The sequence below is a fragment of the Hemitrygon akajei genome, chromosome 7 (genome assembly GCF_048418815.1).
Source record: "Hemitrygon akajei chromosome 7, sHemAka1.3, whole genome shotgun sequence".
Classification (NCBI taxonomy): Eukaryota; Metazoa; Chordata; class Chondrichthyes; order Myliobatiformes; family Dasyatidae; genus Hemitrygon; species Hemitrygon akajei.
Window position 1 is genome coordinate 104483858 of NC_133130.1, and position 13916 is coordinate 104497773.

At 41.3% G+C, this 13916-nt stretch overlaps 1 protein-coding gene across 3 annotated transcripts in view; it reads right to left on the reverse strand.

Annotated features, from left to right (window-relative positions):
• fam120b (family with sequence similarity 120 member B) overlaps positions 1-13916 on the reverse strand; it is a 173985-nt gene that overhangs the window by 135487 nt on the left and 24582 nt on the right. The gene's annotated exons all lie outside the window — the stretch shown is intronic.

Below are 13916 nucleotides of genomic sequence, written 5' to 3' on the forward strand. Positions count from 1 at the left end.
TCTCAGACTGATCAAGATCTCTTTACAATTCACTATTATCGACAAGGCCCCTAATTTAGTATTAGCCAACTTGCTAATTGTGGCACGTACACTCACATTGAAAAAATTGACATAAAAATGAATAACTGAGATGCAAACACTAACCCATAACTTCATATTCCAAATTCAAGTTTATCATCAACTGTACACACGTATACAGCTAAACAAAACGATATTCCTTTGGCACCAAGGTGCAAAACACAGTACACACTTAAAATAATATTAACACAATAATACTAACAGATAATTTTTAAAAATTCTGTAAATGCACAAATTGATATAAAGTATATCTACAACATAGAGTTAAATATACAACAGTATATTGCTACTAGAACTGTCATAAATAATGTGTACTTTTTTTAACTTCTTTTATGTCTTTTTTCTCGTCTTGAATGCGATTCTGGCACTGTTGCTGCCTGTGTTTTACTGTTTGGGGATTGTATGGGTGCTTCAGCACTCTGCAGCCTCCTAGAGCATTCCTGGAGGCAGAGGTAACGTGAGCGAATCTCATGGCGAGAAAGCTGCAGGATGGCACATGAGTCAATGCTTGACCCCATTTCACCAATTAAAGTGACTGAAACATGAAAGTGAGTGCAGAAGTTTGTAGATCATTTGGTGTACCAGCACTCTGCAGTATCCAAGAGGATTCCAGTAGGCAGAGGCAGCACGTGTGAACCTCGTAGTGGGCAGGCTGCAAGCCGATGTTTGGCTCCATTTCCCCGACAATAGCTTCCATTGTTCACAGATAAAAGAGACAAGGGAGATTGAGGCATCGAAGCGAGTGCAGAGGGGTGAGACCAGGCTGCTTGTCTTTTGATCGGTTGCTCTATACCAGAAAGGGAAGAGCCTGCCGCTGTGCCTGGACAATGTTGCCCAGGTTTTTTTCTGCATTTTGGATGTGGACAGGACTATAGACTCCTTTTTTCAGTCTTATCGTTTTAATAATCTGTGTTTTTCACTCAATCTTTTTGCTTTTTTGTGTGGGGAGCGGGATTTGGGGGTCAATATGCCTGTTCCACTTTGTTAGTTTTTTTGTGCGGGAGGAGGGATTTGCAGGTTGATGTGCCTATTCTATTTTTGGGAAGGGGAGACCTGGGGGTTGATGATCATGCTGCCTTTCTTTTCTTTCTTGGTTTAGTAGCTACCCAGAGAATTAAAGAATTTCAGAGTTAATAATAAATGAACCATTGAGTAATAGCAGGGCGTTCAGAAGTCTCACAGCCTGGGGGAAAAGCTAGCTTATACAGTGGTACCTTCTGCCTGGCGCTGGGACATCAAAGAGATCATGGGACGAATGGGAGGGGTCCTCGACATTGCTAAGGGCACTGCGAATACAGCACTTGGTATATGGGAGCAGGGGTTGGGGGAGTGCAGTGGTTGGGAGAATGACCCTGCTGATTCATTGCAGGGTCCTGTGGTCAGATGCCTTGTGACTACCATAGCAGACGATAATACAGCTGGTCCGGACACTCTCAGTGATGCTCTGGTAGAATGTGGATACAATGGTAGCTATTCATAATCCTTTAGCTAAATCTTTTCCTTCAACCTATCAATGTTATTGTTTCTCAAATGGACTAGAAAAGTTGTATTATTAACAGCTCGGGGAGATGGTAGTTCAGAGTTCAATCCTGGCATCCTCTATAGGGAAGTTTGTGTGTTCTTCCTGTGAGTGTGTGGGTTTCCTCTACGTGCTCTGGTCTCTTCCCAGAGTCCAAAGACGTACCAGTTAGTAGGTCATTGTAAATTAGACTGGTGGGCTGTTGTGTGGTGTGGCTCATTGGACCACAAGGGCTGGTTCCGCATTCTATCTCGGTAAATAAATAAATACTAGAGGAACTCAGCGGGTCAGGCAACATCTATGGAAATAACACGAACAGTTGATGTTTCAGGTGAGACTGAAAACATTGACCATTTATTCATTTCCATAGATGATACATGACCTGTGAGTTAATCCAACATTCTGTGAGCATTATTTTGGATTTCTAACATCTGTAGAGTCTCTTGTCTTTATCTTTCCCCTCCAAGTTCAAGTTCCTTTCTGGGCCTCAGAAGATATCATTATGATTCACACTGATATGTAGTTGAAGGGAACAACATTTATCTACCAACCATACTGTCCCCTTTCAATAAAACACTCCTTTCTCCTCTCTCTGCTCAATTGGCTATCTGTAACATAGCACTGCAATCAGTTTGCTCATCCTTCCAGTATTTCCTACTGTCCTCCACACAGGCCTCAAGACCTTTTATCTGTGGACAGACTCAATGGCAAATAAATTTATTTATTTACTTAGAGATAGAGCACAGAACAGCCCTTCCAGCCCAATAATCCACATTGCCCAGCAACCTCTGACAACTCTGATTTAACCCTAATCTAATCAGAAGACAATTTACAATGACCAATTAATCTACTCGGTACATCTTAGGACTGGAAACCAGAGCACCCGAAGGAAATGCATGCATTCCATGGGAAAATTCCTTATAAAAGACACTGGAATTGAACTCTGAACTCCAACACCCCAACTGTAATAGCATCATGCTGTGTTACCGTGGTGCCCTCCAATGCTACTTTTATGATTCCTGAACCCGTCTCAGTCTTAAGACACATCAATTTTGATTTACTGATGTCAAGCACCTCTTTGCTATGTCTTATAACACACAGTCAACTCACAGTGGATCAATCATGAGCACTTGCAGCAAGGGAAGACAAGCGCCACACAAGAGTTAGTGATAGCTTCAAGAAAACAGACTGCATAGTCACTCCTTTATCTACAAATGTGGCCTCAGTTCAAGGACGGGGTACATTTTGTTTGGCTGCTTAATCAGTGTACTGGGCATTCATCCAGTAATCAAATCCACTTGTCTTTCTGCAGTTTGTCATTAACTCAGGATGCATCTGCATAAGGCTGCACAAACACTATTAGCAAAGCACTCTGGTACAATACAGGTTCCATTTTGTTACAGACAAAAATGCCATTTTGTTATTACAAGTAAAATGCATTTCCACTCTAACAAGTAACATCCCTGCTCCTTGTAGCAATTTTCAAATGCGAGATTCCTGAATCCAGATCATTCAGCTCTGAACCTTGAGCTGCAGATTCTTATGACAGATGTGGTCACCATGGACCACAATAGTTTTCATCATCTCTAATGTACTACAATTGTAATATATTGTTTGTCATGCCTGCTTTAATTAAATAACCTGTACCTCACCTCAGATGATAAAATAGCCTGTAGTCAGCATGGTTTTCATGATAAAATAGGCCTTAGTGGCTTCCTTAAGGGAAAATCTTGCCTGGCAAATCTGTTGGAATTCTTTCAAGAAATAACAAGCAGGATAGACAAAGGAAAATTAGTGGATGCATATATGTGGATTTTCAGAAGGCCTTTGACAAGCTGCCACACATGAGGCTGCTTAACAAGTTAAGATCCCATGGTATTACAGGAAAGGTACTAGCATATGTAACGCATTGGCAGATAGGCAGGAGACAAATACTGGGGAAAAAGGGAGCCTTTTCCGGTTGGCTGACAATGACTAGTAGTGTTCCGCAGAGGTCTGTATTGGGGCCGCTACTTTTTTATGTCATATGTCGATAACTTGGATGACAGAATTGATGGCTTTGTGGCTAACATTGCAAACAATATAAAAACAGGTGGAAGGGCAGGTAGATTTGAGAAAGTGGAGAGGCTACAGGAGGACTTAGTCAGATTAGGAGAATGGGCAAAGAAGCGACAGACGGAATAGTGTCGGTAAGTGTATGGTCATGCACTTTAGTAGAAGAAATAAAAGGATAGACTATTTTCTAAATGGAGAGAAAATTCAAAAATCTGAAGTGCAAAGGGACTTGCGAGTCCTTGCGCAGGATTGCTTAAAGGTTAATTTGCAGGTTGAGTCGGTGGTGAGGAAGACAAATGCAATGTCAGCATTCATTTCCTGAGCATTAGAATATAAAAGCAAGAATGTAAGGTTAAGGCTCTATAAGTACTGGTGATGCCTCACTTGGTGCATTGGAGTAGTTTTGGGCCCTTTATCTTAGAAAGACTAGAACTAGGGGACACAGCCTCAAGATTCCGGGTGTAAATTTAGGATGGAGATGAGGAGGAACTACCTTTCCCAAAGAGTGGTGAATACGTGGAATTCTCTGCCCCATGAGGCAATGGAGGCTACTTCAGTAAATACATTTAAGACAAGGTTGGATAGAGTTTTGCATAGTAGGGGAATTAAGGGTTATGGGGAAAAGGCAGGTAGAAGAGATGAGTCCATCGTCAGATCAGCCATGATCTTATTGAATGGCAGAGCAGGCTTGGCGGGCAAGATGGCCTACTCCTGCTCTTATTTCTTATGTTCTTAAAGAACGTGCTGACACTGGAGAGGACTCAAAGGAGATTCACAACAATTATTCCAGAATTGAACAGCTTATCACATGAAGGGCGTTTGACGGTTCTGGGCCTCAGAAGAATGTGGAGTGACCTAATTGAAACTGATCAAATGTTAAAAGGCCTTGATAGAGTGGATGTGGAGAGGATGTTTCCTATGGTGGGGCAGTCTAAGACCAGAGCACACAGTCTCAGAATACAGGAACATCCTTTTAGAATGGAGAAAAGGAGGAATTTCTTTAGCCAGAGAGTGGTGAATATGTGGAATTTGTTGCCACAAGCGGCTGTGGAGGCCAAGTAATTGGGTACCTTTAAGGCAGGGGTTGATAGATTCTTGAATAGTCAGGACATGAAGGGATATGGGAAACAGGCAGGAAATTAAAGCTGAGAGAGATAATGGATCAACCATGATGAAATGGCCAAGCCGACTTGATAGACCAAATGGCCTAATTCTGCTTCTCTATCTTATGGTCACCAAAGTCCACATTCTCTAAACACTATCATCAGTAGCATAATAGAAACCTAGATTTATATTATCTGGTTCCATTGGTACCCCTTGTTCCTTAGCTGATAGAACTGATGCTTCATAGCACCAGTGACCCTTATTTTATCTTGACTTCATATTTCAAGTAAATTTCAAAGTTCAAAATAAGTTAATTACCAAAGTACGTATATGTCACCAAGATTCATTTTCTTGCAGACACTCACAGTAGGTACAAAGAAACACAATAAACATCAATGAAAAACTACACTCAAACAAGAGGGACAATGAATGCACAACAGACAACCAATTGTGCAAAAACAAAAACAAACAAAATAATATAAATAAATAAATAATATTGCCAGCAAGTTATACAGTCCTTGAAAGTGAGTCCATAGGTTGTGGAATCACTTCAGTGTTGAGGTGAGTGAAATTATCCCTTCTGGTTTAGCAACCTGATGGTTGAAGGGTAATAACTGCTCCTGAACCTGGAAGTGTGGGACCTAAGGCTCCCGTACTTCCTTCTTGATCGCAGCAGTGAGAAGAGGGCATAGCCCGGCTGATTCTGTCTGTGTGGAGTTTGCACTTTCTTTCTGTGACCAGGTACATTACCTCCAGGTGCCCTGGTTTCCTTCCACACAAAACATAGATCAGTACAACAAAGCACAGGCCCTTAAACCTACTCCAAATTCAACCTACCCATTCTCTCCCACGTAACCTTCTAGTTTTCTTTCATCCATGTGCCTATCTGAGTGTATTAAACATTTCTAATGTATCTGGCTTTACCACCACCACCACTGATGAATCCACCACTCTTTGTGTAAAAATTCTGCCCCTGATAAACCCCTATTCTTTCTCCCAACACCCTAAAGTCATGCACACAAAATGTTGGAGGTCAGGTAGCATCTATAGATGGGAATAAACAGCTGACTTTCTGGACGCGTCCACAATATCCTGAAAAGGGAGGACAAGCAGCCAGAAGAATGCAGGATTGAAGGTGCTGTATTTAAATGTGCGTAGCATTTGGAATAAGGTGGACGAACTCATGGCACAATTAGAGATTGGTTGGTATGACATTGTGGGCTTCACTGAGTCGTGGCTGAAAGAAGGCCATAGTTGGGAGCCCAACATTAAAAGATGCATCTTGTATCAAAAGGACAGGCAGGAAGGCATAGGTGGTGGTGTGGCTCTGTTGGTAAGAGATGGAATTACATCTTTAGAAAGAGGTGACAAAGGGTCAGAAAACGTCGAATCTTTGTGGGTGGAGTGAAGAAACTGCAAGGGTAAAAAAAAATTATGGGCCTCCAATTAGTAGCCAAGATGTGGGGTTGAGATTGCAAAGGGAGCTGGAAAAGGCATGTAATAAGGGTAATGACACAATTCTAATGGGGGCCTTCTATCTGCAAGGGGATTGAGAAAATCGGGTTGGTGTCGGATCACAAGAGAGGAAATTTGTTGAATGTATACAAGATGGCTTTTTAGAGCAGCTTGTGTTTAAGCCTACTTTGGGAAAGACTATCTTAGTCTGGGTGTTTTGTAATAGTGCAGATCTCATTAGGGAGCTTAATGTAAAGGAACCCTGAGGAAGCAGAGATCATAATATAATTGAATTCATGCTACAGTTTGAGGGGAAAAAACACAAGTCACATGTATCAATATTGCAAAGAAAAATAATAGAGCATGACAGAGGACTTTGCCTAGGTGGATTGAAGGGGGAAGGTGGTGGTTTCACGGCAGACCAGAGGTGGCTGAAGTTTCTGGGAATAGTTCACGAGGCACAGGATAGATATGTCCACAGAGGAAGTAGTTCTCAAATGACAGAGTTGACAAAGGAAGTTAAGGACTGCATAAAAGCCAAGGGAAGTGCATATAAGGTAGCAAAAGAAAGTGGGAAGTTGGATGATTGGGAAACTTTTAAAATCCAACAAAAGGCAACTAAAAAGTGCGAAGAAGGGAAAAAGATGAAATATGAGGGCAGACTAGCCAACAGTATAAAGCAGGATACTCAAAGTTTTTTCAGCAAAATAAAGTAAAATGGATGTGAGAGTTGATGTTGGACAACTGGAAAATGATGATGGTGAGACTGTAATGGAGGACAAAGAAGTGGCAAATGAACTTAGTGGGTACTTTGCATCTGTCTTCACTATGGACGACACTAACAATGCGCCAAAGGTCCGTGAGTGTCAGAGAGTAGGAGTGTGTTCCATTACCATTACAAAGGAAAAAGTGCTAGGTTAACTCAAAGGTCTTAAAGTGGTTAAGTCACCTGGACCAGATAAATTACCGTAGATACCGGATTATAAGCCGCTACTTTTTTCCCACGCTTTGAACAGCTTTGAACACTGCGGCCTTTACTACGGTGCAGCTAATGCATGGTTTTTTTTCATGCCGCCAAAAACATTTTGCCTCGTAACAGTAGACCAATAAAATTGATGAGTAGTTCACAGAGGTCCAATGAAATTGTACGATAAATCAAGCGCACTTTCACAATTAAATTATTGTAAATCAGTCATTTGTACTCACCCTCATCAACATGGAAAACACTCGAAGAAAAGCATTGTGCTGCCTTTATGGCAGTTATTTAGTTTATAATATTTTCACTTAGTAATTCATTTGTTAGTATTTTCTAGTTAAAGTTAGAAGTGTTTTAAGTATATTTGTTTTCTGTACTACATCCCGGGATGCTATGACGTCACATCCAGTTTCGCCGCGTCTTGTGGGGAAATACCGGTTTGCGATCCCGCGCGATGATGCAGCTTTTAAGTTAAAGGCGATCAATAACTTTTCCTGGTAGGCTGCAATATATATTTTTTTACCAGTCATTAGGAGATATTGGAATGTTGTTCGTGCACTGTTCAGTAAAAAAGTATACACAACGTAATTTGTGTGTTACCGATACGTATGTATATTTAAAAGTAGCCGTGTTACAGGCACGGTTCGAAAAAAAGCATTTGCAATATGTATTTGTTTATGTTACCATACGGATTTAATTAAAAGTTAAAAAATCCTCACGTGTAATATCTTTCTGTGTAAATATCTCATATTACAACGTGGGACACCTGCGGCTTAAAATCCGGTGCGGCTTGTACAAGTACAAAATTGATTTTCTTTCTAAAATTAGAGCCTGCGGCTTTTAATCAGGTGCGCTCTGTAGTACGGAATCTACGGTACATCCCTGTGCCCTGAAGAGAGGTTGCTGAAGAGATAACGGATGCATTAGTCATGATCTTTCACGAATCACTTGATTCTGGCATGGTCCCGGAGGACTAGAAAATTGCAAATGTCACTCCATTCTTTAAGAAGGGAGGAAGCCAAAAGAAAGGAAATTATAGGCCAGTTAGCCTCACCTCAGTGGTTGGATAAGTGTTAGAGTCTATTATAAAGAATGAGGTTTCAGGGTACTTGGAGACTAATGATAAAATAAATCAAAGACAGTATGGTTTCTGTAAAAGGGAAATTTTGCCTGACAAATTGAGTTCTTCGAGGAAGTGACAAGCAGGGTGGACAAAGGATGGGTAGTGGAAATCATTTACTTGGATTTTCAGAAGGCGTTTGATAAGGCACCACACACGGCTGCTTAATAAAATCAAATCCTATGGTCTTAAAGGAAAAGTACTGGCTTGTATAGTGGAATGGCTGACAGGCAGGAGGCAGTGAGTGGAAATAAAGGGGGCCTTTTCTGGTTGGCTGCCTATGACTAGTGGTATTCCTCAGGGGTCAGTATTCTCATTGCAACGTTTCATATTGTCAATGATTTGGATAATGGAATTGATGGCATTGTGGCAAAGTTTGCGGATGATATGAAGATAGGTGGAGGGGTAGGTAGTGCTGAGGAAGCAATGCAATTGCAGCAGGACTGAGACAAATTGGAAGAATGGGCAAAAAGTGGCAGATGGAACACAGGTTGGGAAATGTATAATAATGCATTTTGGTAAAGGGAATAATAGTGCGGACTATTATCCAAATGGGGAGAGGTTCAAACATCAGAGGTGCAGAGGGACTCCGAAGTCCTTGTGGAAGACTCCCAGAAGGTTAATTTACAGGTTGAGTCTGTGGTGAAGAATGCAAAGAAAGGATGTGTTCTCATTGGACAGAAATCAGAGGAAGTTCAAGAGGATGATTCCAGGAATGAAAGGATTAACATATGAGGAGTATTTGGCAGCTTTGGGCCTGTACTGACTGGAATTTAGAAGAATGTGAGTGGATCTCATTGAAACCTACCAAATGCTGAAAGGACTACATAAGCTGGATGTGGAGAGGATGTTTCCTATTGTTGGGGTTTCCAGAACTAAAGGAGATAGCCTCAAAATTGAAGGGCAACCTTTTAGAACAGAGGTTAGGAGGAATTTTTTTTTTAGCCAGAGTAGTGAATCTGTGGAATGCTCTGTCACAGACAGTGGTGGAGGCCAAGTCCATGGGAATATTTAAGGCTGATTGGTTCCTGATCGGTAAGGGCATCAAATGAAATGGCAAGAAGGCAGGTGTATGAAGTTGAGTGTGATCTGGGATTGGCCATAATGGTATGGCAGAGTGGACTCAATGGGCTGAATGGCCAAATTTTGCTCCTATGTCTTATGGTCTTATAGACTTCTTGGGCCAAAACACTTCATCAGGATCAGAGTTTCTCCTGAATTTCTCCTGTGGTACTCTGAATTTCCATTATCTACAGAATCTCATGTTTACCTTAAAATATGCTGTTGTGTATTACCATTTCCTCCCTGGGAAAATATCTCTTGCTGTCCATTTAATCTATGCCCCTTATCATCTTGTATACATTCAAGTCATCTCTCATCCTCCTTCACTCCAAAGAGAAAAGTTATAACTCACTCCACTGATCCTCACAAGATGTGTTTTCTAATCCAGACATCTTCCTGGTAAATCTCCTCTACACCCTCTCTAAAGCTTCTACATCCTTCCGATGTATCAACGTCTAAAAACATGTTAACTGGTGTACATTCTCTCATGTGCCGTCGTGTTACAATCTAAGTACAGTTGAAGTCAGAAGTTTACATACACTTAGGTTGAAGTCATTAAAACTCATTGTTTAACCACTCCACAGATTTCATATTAGCAAACTATAGTTTTGGCAAGACGTTGAGGACAACTGCTTTGCGCATGACACAAGTAATTTTTCCAACAATTGTTTAGAGACAGATTCATTCACTTTTAATTCACTATATCACAATTCCAGTGGGTCAGAAGTTTACAAACAAAATCAAAAGAAATCAGCCAAGACCTCAAAAAAAAATTGTGGACCTCCACAAGTCTGGTTCATCCTTGGGAGCAATTTCCAAATGCCTGAAGGTACCATGTTCATCTGTACAAACAATAGTACGCAAGTATAAACACCATGGGACCACGCAGCCGTCATACCGCTCAGGAAGGTGTCGCATTTTGTCACCTAGAGATGAACATACTTTGGCGCGTAAAGTGCAAATCAATCCCACAACAACAGCAAAGGACCTTGTGAAGATGCTGGAGGAAACAGGTAGACAAGTATCTATATCCTCAGTAAAACAAGTCCTATAGTGACATAACCTGAAAGGCTGCTCAGCAAGGAAGAAGCCACTGCTCCAAAAGCGCCATAAAAAAGCCAGGCTACAGTTTGCAAGTGCACGAGGACAAAGATCTTACTTTTTGGAGAAATGTCCTCTGGTCTGATGAAACAAAAATTGAATTGTTTGGCCATAATGACCATCATTATGTTTGGAGGAAAAAGAGTGAGGCTTGCAAGCCGAAGAACACCATCCCAACCGTGAAGCATGGGGGTGGCAGCATCACATTGTGGGGGTGCTCTGCTGCAGGAGGGACTGGTGCACTTCACAAAATAGATGGCATCATGAGAAAGGAAAATTATGTGGATATATTGAAGCAACATCTCAAGACATCAGCCAGGAAGTTAAAGTTTGGTTGCAAATGGGGCTTCCAAATGGACAATGACTCCAAGCATAACTCCAAAGTTGTGGCAAAATTGCTTAAGGACAATAAAGTCAAGGTATTGGAGTGGCCATCACAAACCCCTAACCTCAATCCGTTAGAAACTTTGTGGGCAGAACTGAAAAAGCGTGTGCGAGCAAGGAGGCCTACAAGCCTAACTCAGTTACACCAGTTCTGACCTGGAGGATTGGAACAAAATTCCAGCAACTTACTGTGAGACGTTTGTGGAAGGCTACCCAAAATGTTTGACCCAAGTTAAACAATTTAAAGGCAATGCTACCAAAGACTAACAAAGTGTATGTAAACTTCTAACCCACTGGGAATGTGATGAAAGAAATAAAAGTTGAAATAAAACATTCTCTCTACTATTACTCTGACATTTCACATTCTTAAAATAAAGTTGTGATTCTAACTGACCTAAGGCAGGGAATGTTTTCTAGGATTAAATGTCAGGAATTGTGAAAATCTGAGTTTAAATGTATTTGGCTAAGGTGTATGTAAACTGTACGTGGGTAGAATACAAATTGAGACTAATGTAGGATCAGTGTAAATGTGTGACTGATGGTCAACACACACTTGGCGTGTTGCTTAAGTGCTTCTTATCTCTACGACCCTCATTTCTCTTTTCACTTCTTGGTCCACACTCAACAGACACTAAGTGCTGGACTAAACATACTTAATGAAGTAGAATAGTTGAGATGAAGAGGAAGAGGAGGAGAATCACGTACAGTATTATAAACACTAGAAGCAATCATTGTGCCAAATGACCTATTACTGTGCTGTAAACTCTTCATCACTTCCCATTCTGATAAAGAGATGCTGTAGCTAATTGTGCCTAAGCTGCAGACAACAGATATCCCATTGAGACCAAGAATTAAAACCAGTCACACACTATGTTTACCAGCCAAGCCACTGGAAAAGCAGTGCAACTGATTTAAAGCATTTCCTCAGCTTCTAATCCACTTTCAGATCATTAAGTGTCAGCCCTGGAATTTGTCTTATCTGAAAGAAAGAAATAAACGTATGCCTAAATGGAAGTTAAACCATGGCGTGAGTCCAAATTTAGGTCATTAGCTCCTGTGCCAATCACCTGGACTGTGTCTCCAGCAATTTCTTGTCATGAGACATCCATTAACAATTCATCAGAAACAGAAAGCACTCCTGTCTCTAAACAACCATCAACCCACGATCGAAGTAACCAGTTCATGACAAGTTGTCTTGTAGCTTCCTGACATTGAGCCTCCTAAACTGTCAGAATCTCCTAAAAATGACTGTACAATGTTCTACCAACAAACAAATGTTCTATTCAACAACAAATACTCCATTTTGAGTGTAGTGGGGGGGGGGGGTGTGGATGGACCTACCTGGGGGGAAGCAACAGCGGCTGTGCCTCTGACACTGAGATGGCACTGTGGCTCAGAAGGGTAGGAAGCTGAAGAAAATGGCAGCAGTAATAGGGGACTCCATAGTTAGAGGGACCATAAGACATAGGAGCAAAATTTGGCCATTTAGCCTGTCAGCTCTACTCCACCATTCAATCATGGCTGATCCTTTTTCCCCTCCTCAGCCTTATTCCCCGGCCTTCTTCCCATAACCTCTGAAGCCGTGTCCAATCAAGAACCTATCAATCTCTGCCTTAAATACACCCAACGACCTGGCCTCCACAGCTACCTGTAGTAACAAATTCCACAAATTCAGCACCCTCTGGTTCAAGACATTTCTCTGCATTTCTGTTTTAAAACTATCCTGTTTTAGATCCTTTTGTCCTAAACTCTCCCACCATGGGAAACAGCCTTTCCACACCTACTCTGTCTAGGCCTTTCAATAATCAAAATGTTTCAATGAGACCCCCATCTCGTCCTTCTAAACTCCAGCAAGTACAGATCGACAGCTATCAAATATTCCTCATATGATAACCCTGTCATTCCCAGAATCATCCTTGTGCACCTTCTCTGAGCCTTCTCCAAAGCCAGCACATCTTTTCTTCGATAAGGTGCCCAAAACTGTTCACAATAGTCAAGGTAAGAATTCACCAGTGCATTATAAAGCCTCAGCATCGCATACCTGCTCATATTCCAGACCTCTTGAAATGAACGCTAACCTTGCATTTGCCTTCCTCACCACTGACTCTACCTACAAGTTAACTTTCAGAGTTGCCCTGCACAAGGACTCACAAGTCCCTTTGCAACTCAGATTTTTGGATTTTCTACCTGTATAGAAAATAGTCTGCACATTTATTTCTTCTACCAAAGTGCATGACCATGCATTTTCCAACAGTGTATTTCAAATAGGCAATTCTGTGGATGCAAAAAAAGAAATAAGGATAGTAGTTTGTCTCCCAGGTGCCAGGGTCTGTGATGTTTCAGAATCAGAATCAGGTTTATTATCACCGGCTTGTGATGTGAGATTTGCTAACTTAGCAGCAGCAGTTCAATGCAATACATAATCTAGCAGAGAAAAAAAATAATAAATAAAATAATAACAAATAAACAAGTAAATCAATTGCATACATTGAATAGATTTTTTTTTTAAAGTGCAAAAACAGAAATACTGCATATTTTTTAAAAAAGTGAGGTAGTGTCCAAAGATTCACTGTCCATTTAGGAATCGGATGGCAGAGGGGAAGAAGCTGTTCCTGAATCACTCAGTGTGTGCCTTCAGGCTTCTTTATCTCCTACCTGACGGTAACAGTGAGAAAAGGGCATGCCCTGGGCGCTGGAGGTCTTTAATAACGGACACTGCCTTTCTGAGACATCGTTCCTTAAAGATGTCCTGGGTGCTTTGTAGGCTAGTACCCAAGATGGAGCTGACTAGATTTACAACCTTCTGCAGCTTCTTTTAGTTCTGTGCAGTAGCTCCTCCATACCAGCCAGTGATACAGCCTGTCAGGACATTCTCCACAGTACAACTATAGAAGTTTTTGAGTGTATTTGTTGACATGCCAAATCTCTTCAAACACCTAACAAAGTATAGCTGCCGTCTGGCCTTCTTTATAACTACATCAATATGTTGGGACCATGTTGGGACCAGGTTAGGTCCTCAGAGATCTTGACACCCAGGAACTTGGGAACTAAACTGAAGAGAG